The following is an 8,924-nucleotide window of genomic DNA, read 5'->3' on the forward strand; positions in this document are numbered from 1 at the left end:
GCACTGATTGATTGCTCTTACTTGTAAAATATGCTTAATGCGAATTCTGCGAAGGCGGCTTGGACTTTATTATGCGTCCGTATCAACGCAATGGCTTCTACAATAATGGCAGTCTTTCCATGGTATGGCATGGTATGGTATTGTATGGTATATATATATATATATATATATATATATATATATATATATATATATATATATATATATATATTAAATATATATATCACACACACACATACACACTTTATTTCCCTGATATGAAAAATAATACACTTCATACCATGAAAAGCAGAACAGTATATATATATATATATATATATATATATATATATATATATATATATATATATATATATATATATATATATATATATTATATATATATATATATATATATATATTATATATATATATATACACACACACACACACACTTTATTTCCCTGATATGAAAAATAATACACTTCATACCAGAAATATTGTTTTACGCTAGTCCAGCCTGGTACATTTACGAAATTAACATTACACATGCGCTGCTATACAAAAAGTTCGGCAAGCAATCTTCGTATGTATATGAGAGAAAGTTTGATACCAGAGTAAGGCATTCCTGTAAAGCATGTTTTACATTCTGAGGTATCACAAAATGTATCGCGCACCTCGCGCTATTCAACCGAATTCGTTAACAACTTTGCAGCGATTTATGTAAAAAATGCTTGAAAACATCATTTCCTTAGGTCTTGAAATCCGTAACAATTAAACAGTAACAAAGCAGCAGTCCCGATAAAATTACAGGAAGGGTTTTGAAAAATTGTGCCAGACAACTCGGTCCCATTTTTTTCCTACATTTTTCCAGACGTTATTAAATCTTCATGTTGTCCCCCGTACATGAAAGACATCATCAGTTCCAAAGAAGCCCAACCCAAAGCAGCTGAATGACTATCGTCCCATTGCCTCAACATCATTCTGAGCAAGTGTATGGAAGGTATTGTGCGGAAGCATTTGCTTTGTAATGTGACTGATAATTAGATCCGTTTCAGTTTGCGTACAAAGCTCATAGAGGGGTTAAGACGCATCTATCACTCTTTTTAATTTACTTTCTCAACATTTAGAATCCGCAAGTGCATAAATTCGTATTCTTTTTATAGACTTTTCAAGCGCTTTCAACACCATCGAACCATATGTTTCTCCTTAGACGTCTTATCAATATGAATGTCGATGCCAACATAATTCTCTGGATCAGTGATTTTCTTAGAGAAAGACCATAACGGGTATGTGTAAATGGCTACATGTCAGAGGAAATTGTACTGAATGTTGGTGCTCCACAAGTTGCATGTTATCACCTACTCTATTTTCTATTTACACAGATCACATGAGGTGCAATACTGCAATATCTTGTTCAAATTTGCTGATGACATGGCTCTTGTTGGGCTACTTAAAAAGGAAGATTGTCTTTCTGAATATTTCCATTAATGTTGAAATTTTAAAGAACTGGTGCATAGATAGCTATTTAGATATGAATATTAGTAAAACAAAAGAGCTTGTAATGGGTTGTTAGTTTGCCCGGAATTTACTCCTGTCACAATCAACAATGAATCTGTTGAAGTCGTTTCATGTTTCAAATACTTAGGTTCATTTCTAGATGAAAAACTCACATTTGATGAAATACTGACTATATAGCGAAAAAGTCCCAACAAAGATTATACCTTCTCAGGAAACTCCAATCGTTCAATGTGAGTCAAAATATCTTACAAATAGTGTACAGATCCCTCATTGAGAGTGTTTTAACCTATAATATCATTTTGTGGTATGGAAATTTGACTGTCAGAAACAGAAGTAAGCATTCTCGTATTGTGAGGATGCATGGCAGAAAAAATTATTGGCTGTCGTCAAAATTCCCTTGTAAACCTTTACCAGCTGGCAGTGAAAATACGGCTAGTTTTCAATCGGGTTCGAACCCACAACATACGGCATCAGTCGCCTAGCGGAGAGGCCACAGAGGAAAGCGAAAGGAAAGTGCAAAATATTGTCAATGATTCTGATCACCCTCTCCATGATTACTTCCAGAAACTCCCGTCAGGGAGACGTTTTCGGGTTCCTCGTGCAAAGAAAAATCTCTTCAAAAAGTCATTGCTTCCATCAGCTGTTTCAATTTTAAACTCAAACTCGATGTAGTTGTTTTAAACCTCCTGTTGGTCCTTTGTTGTATCCGTCTGTGTTTCAATTTTTGTATCTATGTCGCTACCTTGTGTGTGTTTTTAAGCATTTCAATGTGTAATAGCGTTCCTTTTTACAGAATGCTCTTGCTAGTTGTACTATTTCAATTTGTATATGATGAGCCTGAAGGCAAATTTCTACACTTATTGTGGATAATGAAGTAATTGAATTGAACTGAATTGAACAAAATGCAATTTAGACATAATTTATCATGTCTTTCTGTGATTTCCACATCGAAATATGGTTGGCCTAAAAGTGCCACGGATTTTATATTCTGTACCACTTCATTTTTCGTTTGTGCTGAAAAATATGTCTCCATATCTTAGTGTCATGGCTTTAAACTGAATCAGAAACTCAAGCTCTGAAGTTTAAAATAGGATTTAATATACGAACGAAAGCAGTTGAAAGAATTCAACATTGAGGGCGTTATACACCAAAGCCCGGTCGCTCCTCCAGTAATGTCAACTGTTGTGTAAATGTACTGTCATTTCACTCTCTTCAAAGGCGAATTGATATATGAAACCCAGTGTCGCAATGTTTCTGCCACAAAACTAATGAGGAAATCTTAATTGGACTTTAATGGAATGCTTTAAAATTGGGAAAAAACTATTCGAACTAAATAAATATTAGGGCACCGGAAGATCTGCAAGCTGTCGGTCAACAAGAATAGCGAAGGAAAGTTAAACATTGCACGACTGATTTCTATGCTACTTTAATCGTCTTTTTGGTCATCAGTACAACACATAATTAAAAGGAAATGTTAAGAAAATTTAGTATCATCAATTCCCTAGCTGCGGGGTATTTGTCTCCAATCACAGTCACTGTGTCTCATAGAGCGAGCTCCATAGCGTTTCTCTGTACTTGCGGTCGTCACTCTCGACATGAATCTAACGCGGAAAGTATACCATGGATGTAATAGACACCGACATGAGTACAAAGACATGAGCTTTGTATAAAAATTAGAATACGAATGATATTGGTTTATTTGTCTCGAATGAAAATTGCATACCTTCGATACGACCTCAGGTTCTCAAAATGTTATTTTCACTTTCACCTCTGAATGAACAGCCCTACCCGGCGACACTGAACATTTTGTCACCGTTTCAGAAATACCGTCTGCATTTACCAAATTTTACCTCCTCCTCTTAAACACAAAAAGGGAAGTCGGGGAAACTAAAGTGTAGACGGACCCTTTCGGCGTTTATATTGCCACAGAAAACAATTGTAAATTTGTACTTTGAGTTGACCTATTATGGGACCCTCCATGCCACCGGAGTTTATTTGTCATGATGAAAACGGAAAACACTAAATGGATAAATAATGCTGAAAAAAGTCGTCTTGTGACGAAAACGAATGTCAATATAGCAATAAAACAACCGTCGAAAGCTGACATTAAATCATCCTTTCTGCGCATTGCCAATTGGTCACTGTTGAAGAATTCACCGATTATTGTCCTGTACGTATACTCGTCTCAGCTGCATGTACGTCTTTTTTTTGAAAAAGATAAATGTATTTCAACATAGTCACAATAAAACAATCTACATAACGGTGAATGCATTAAAATTACAATGCGTCTTGTCTGAAAAAACAAACAAACAAATAATTAGCTGCTTAATTCAAAAGATCATCATATGAATGCATTCAGGATGCATTCTTCTCCTTCAAGTCTTACAAGGCTTGAAATCTTTGTGATAAAATCCTCAGTTTTGCTCATCATCTTATACATGTTATAATATAAGTGAAATACAATGTATTCATCCATGAGGAGAGATGACTTTCAATTGCATGACATAGGATTGAAGGGAAACTTTAATCCATCAAGAGTAACCGAATTTCGAATATTCCAAACTGTATATTTTACAAAGGAAGTAATACAGTAAATAATGTCAGATGTTGCATATCATTTTCGATTCCTGCAATTGCTAATCTTTTGCATGTACGTCAGGTTTGGTAGGTTTGTATGTGCGATAGCGCCCTCTATACAAACTCTGTCATCGTTCATCGTAATGGCGTCTTATCAACATCGTGCCTGCAGGGACGTTGGATATAATGACTTATGTCGGCGTGATTTAAGTTCATCGATAGGAAATCTTAAAACCATACATAACAGAGATAACAGAGGATATGCAGGTAACTTTTTAAAACATTATTTTGCACACACAACTGTTGATTCGCCATTCTCTACGAGTTGAGATGTGATGGGATCAGTTCTGTAAGCAGTAAGCTTGCATTGCAGAACACACCTTTTGACAAAATGACTCAAATATTTCGGTACGAATTCTCCAAAACAACTCACTTTTGGTATATTTGTATCGAAGACATGAAGCGACAGCCATGTTAAATATTTCAGTTCAAAATTCTGTTTGGAAATGCAGAAAATAACCCCATATTGATTTGTTGACATGACTCATGTGTTGTGATGTTGACAAATCACCGTCGATTGTCATACACTTCTTGTCAAAGTTCCTCGATTTTTTTCACTGAAATTGTGTCTGAAATTATTAAATTTCATCATGTTCAAACTCTAGAGAAGTAGCGACAACAACTTTGAATATTTTGCCCCCAGAATATCGGTTCTAAATGCGAGAAATAACCGATTATTAGTTTGGAGGGTGATGTAAACAGTGCAGGCCGATCGTTTCGTCACGCTTGAGTGACGATTAAAATTAGCGCGTCAAAACTTTTGAACAAATTTCAATATTTTGATGAAATTTAGACATTACACATCATCTTGGTGTTTCTGTCTACTTAGAAATACATAGATTTCATCGCTGTTATATCTACCAACAGCAATTCTATCACCGTCGGCGTCACTGCCATGTAGAAGGGGTTGATCACTTGAGGATGGAAAAGATGACCCATACAAGTTCTATCTCGACTCCAAATCGAAATCCTAGTATTGTTAAGATCACAAACATAAACATGATCAGCGCCATCAATGGCAATGCTGTATGGGTACCTCAGCTGACTATCGCCTCTACCGTGGTGACCGTATTGGTACAGGAAATTGAACTGAGCATCAAAACACTTGATGCAGTTATTCAGACAGTCAGACACCATGATGACATCCTTACTGTTGACAGCAACAAAGAAGGGGTAGTGAATTAGTGTATGGCCGCTACCAAGACTACCAATTTGTCCAATGTAAGGTCCATCCTGGCTGTACTTCAGGACACGATGACCGTTGACATCTGTAACAATAACAAACCCCTTCACAAGAGCTATGCACCAGGGATCTGAGTTTGTAGGTAGGGTAATTATTCTGATAACTTTATTATTTTGATCACAAACAACTATTTGCACATTACTGACATCAAGGATGAAGTAGAGGTTGTCCTGAGAGACAGCTATGGACTGTGGCTTGAATGGCTTGGCAAACTGACCACTGAAACTGCCCAACTCCTTTTCACATGTGTAATCTTTGTTCAGTATGTGTACAATATTGTTGTCTCTGTCACACACCAAAAGTTTATCATTGTGGAATGCCAGACCTCTTACAACTTTGAACTTGTGTCCTTGATGACCCTTCAGAGTTCTTCTTGACCAACGTTCTGAAAGGTCAAAGGTCAAACAGCTTCATTAGAACATGAAATAGAAATACACTGACAACAGGCTGTACTGGAGCTCGTATATCTTGGAAGTTAAAACAGATATAGACACAAATGAAAGTAAAGTACAAAGTCAATTATTCAACCAAACTTTCTACTTTTTTTTCATCATCCTATCGTACATTTTAGTACATTATTACCATGGCAACACAAGTGTTAATTTTATCTGAAAGGTCATTTCCAAATGTTGTTCACAATATCTGAGCTTCTTTATATGCTTTGTTGATCAAATTTGACTCAGACATATTAGTGCAATAAGGAACTTTGTCCAATGTAGCTGATTGAGGGAAAGTCATGTTGCCATGGCAACATTTTGTAGATTTTAGTTCAAAAATTGTTATTTTGGTATATCTTCTGAGTTTCTTTTGTCAAAATGAAAATTCTTTACAAAACCTTTTTTGATTATAGTAAACATTGAATTGTCAGTACATTGTGAATTCAAGAATCAAATATAATGGCAAAATACTGGTTTTTGCGTAAAAATGATGTTTCTGCAATTTTGCTGAATGAAACAAAGTTGGAACTTTCCACCTATGATAAATTCTGTCATTTTACAAAGTTCATAACATCAGCGTGTGCTTAAATGTTGCACTCATTTTGTGAACGATTGCTGTTGTACAACTTATTATTTGATAAATTTATTGATATGTTGTCATAGCAACACTTTTGGACCAAATGTTTAAATTTATAACTCAGTTATGCTGTCTTTATCAGTAATGTTTATCTAACATTCTCTAACAATACATCTACAAAAATTACACAAAGCACAGTGGTACTATAATTATAATGAGGACAATGCTCTTTTTACAAATTATTTATTTATTGAATGATAATTTTTATTTTTTTCAAAGTTTTCATACAGCCTCAACTCATCATTAGACAATTTTTAAAAATATTGCTGTTATCATTAAGCTATGATATCAAAATTTAAATGATGAAGTTTATTGATATATCAAGGCTTATGTCCACAGGTACTGTAAAATCTTGCACTGTGTGTCAAATTGAAATGACCGACCAAGTTGGTCACTCTTTTGAAGGAGAATGAATGTAAATTTCCTTTGTTTCATCCATTCAAAAAGTTACCATACATTGTATTGGCTATACACTTAAAACTGTTTCTCTGTTTCCGTGTATTGGCTTTATCATAAATCTGTCAGACTGAAAGTCTGTAAGAACGATTTAATCTTTCTGGAAATTACTAACTCCTCCACAAAGGTCATCATTAATTTCCCTGTTTATTTAAATTAACAATAAGAATAAATAGAAAATAAAAAGTTCATTCTCTGAAAATTGTCTCTGAATTTCTGTACGATTGATTGCTAGAGTTTTGATGTCATTGTGCAAATCATGTTGAATTATGGGTAATTTGCATCATACCATTGAAAAATTACTTAGAGTAATTTCAGAGGATATTTTTTGCTGACAACTTGATGACTGTCGGTACAAATGTTTTATTTCTCTATTGTAGGTCAGTTTACATACAATGGAGTCATCATGTATGTACAGTATTAGTGTGGGCCTTCTGGAACCTATTCAGCATTTTATGTAAGTTGATTTCAATTACTGGTAATATTTTATTCTTACAACATGAACAATAATACCATTACATTGCTTCTGCTTTCTGCCTTTTCTACAGATTTATGCTGAATGTTAAACTATTTCCTTTCAAACTGGTATCTGTAGTGTCCATATGCTGACCTAAATGAAATACTACTATGAATTATGGGTAATTTGCATCATACCTTTGAAAAGTTACTAGAGTAATTTCAGAGGATATTTTTTGCTGACAACTTGATGACTGTTGGTACAAATGTTTCATTTCTCTATTGTAGGTCAGTTTACATACAATGGAGACATCATGTATGTACAGTATTATGTGTGCTTTCTGGAACCTATTCAGCATTTTATGTAAGTTGATTTCAATTCACATTTCATTCTTTCAACATTTATAAACAATAGTACCATTACATTAATAGATTATTTACACATTCATCCAGTAAAATACTTGATATGCATTCTTGTATAATTATTTATATGAACGTTTATGGAACACAACATTAGATATACACTACGTATACCACTTATGTGGTGTTCCATATACCTTCATATACATAATTATATCATACCAGTATATTGGTGGTGTGAATACAGCTATCTGATTGGTCGAGACGTGAACAGACCTGTGGTATATTCATGATATACCACGGCTGGCACACACGCGACCTTTCGGCTTGAGCAAAAATCCTGTTTTGATGTTCCACGCCAGAATTTCAATATACTGTTATGATACAATATTAGCAATAAGTCACACCCAGCAATGGTATACCACAAGATGTTGATCTGTTCACGACATATATGCACTTGCTATTGCTCTTAAAGCATATATGTCATGAACTGATCAACATCTTGTGGTATACCATGGCTTGGTGTGTTTTATTGCTTAAATATACAGGAATATATCAAGTATTTTACCTGGTGATTGTTAGTGTTACATGTAAAGTAGTTTGTGCCTTGAAACTGAAAGACTTCAACTTTTGCTCAAAACCTTCCTCAAGCAAACTTTCAAGCGTATCTTTCAAAATCAAGAATAAAATCAGGAGCCACTAAGCAAATTTTGGTACTAGGGAAACAAATTGCCCAATATTCAACAAGAATTGAAATTCAAAATGACCACCATCCCAGTGTTATCTCTATGGGAAAAATGAATTACCCTGATTTTTCTCAAAAGACAGCTGGTGGAAACTATACTCACTCCAAAAGCTTCAAAATAAGCCCCCACAAGTGGTAGGCCACAATAGAATAGTGAAATTTTGAGACATCAAATATTTTTCCCAAAGGCGCATTCTACATGATTAAACTATTTCCTTTCAAACTGGTATCTTTCAGTGTTAAAACCCCTATGTGCTGGCCTTATTACAGTAATGGTATGTGTCTACAAGTTGTGTTGATATCACTTCCTAGAATTAGGAAAGCTATTAGTGCAAGATGCGAGGTATAATGATATTCAAATATGCAGATTACACTAATGAGCATTGTTTCGGTATTGATATGCTAATGACCCTTAATCAATGTGGAATATTCATGTACCTCGAATCTTGCATT

The 8,924-nt window shown here is 34.7% G+C and overlaps 1 long non-coding RNA gene across 1 annotated transcript; it reads left to right on the plus strand.

Moving 5' to 3' along the window:
• The first annotated feature begins 4,222 nt into the window (after positions 1-4,222).
• On the plus strand, positions 4,223-7,737 carry LOC139142740 (uncharacterized). The gene is made up of 3 exons (XR_011554468.1): positions 4,223-4,344; positions 7,291-7,367; positions 7,655-7,737. It is a non-coding gene; the product is annotated as an uncharacterized lncRNA (long non-coding RNA).
• Positions 7,738-8,924: the final 1,187 nt, after the last annotated feature.

This window comes from Ptychodera flava, chromosome 1, assembly GCF_041260155.1.
Source record: "Ptychodera flava strain L36383 chromosome 1, AS_Pfla_20210202, whole genome shotgun sequence".
NCBI lineage: Eukaryota > Metazoa > Hemichordata > Enteropneusta > Ptychoderidae > Ptychodera > Ptychodera flava.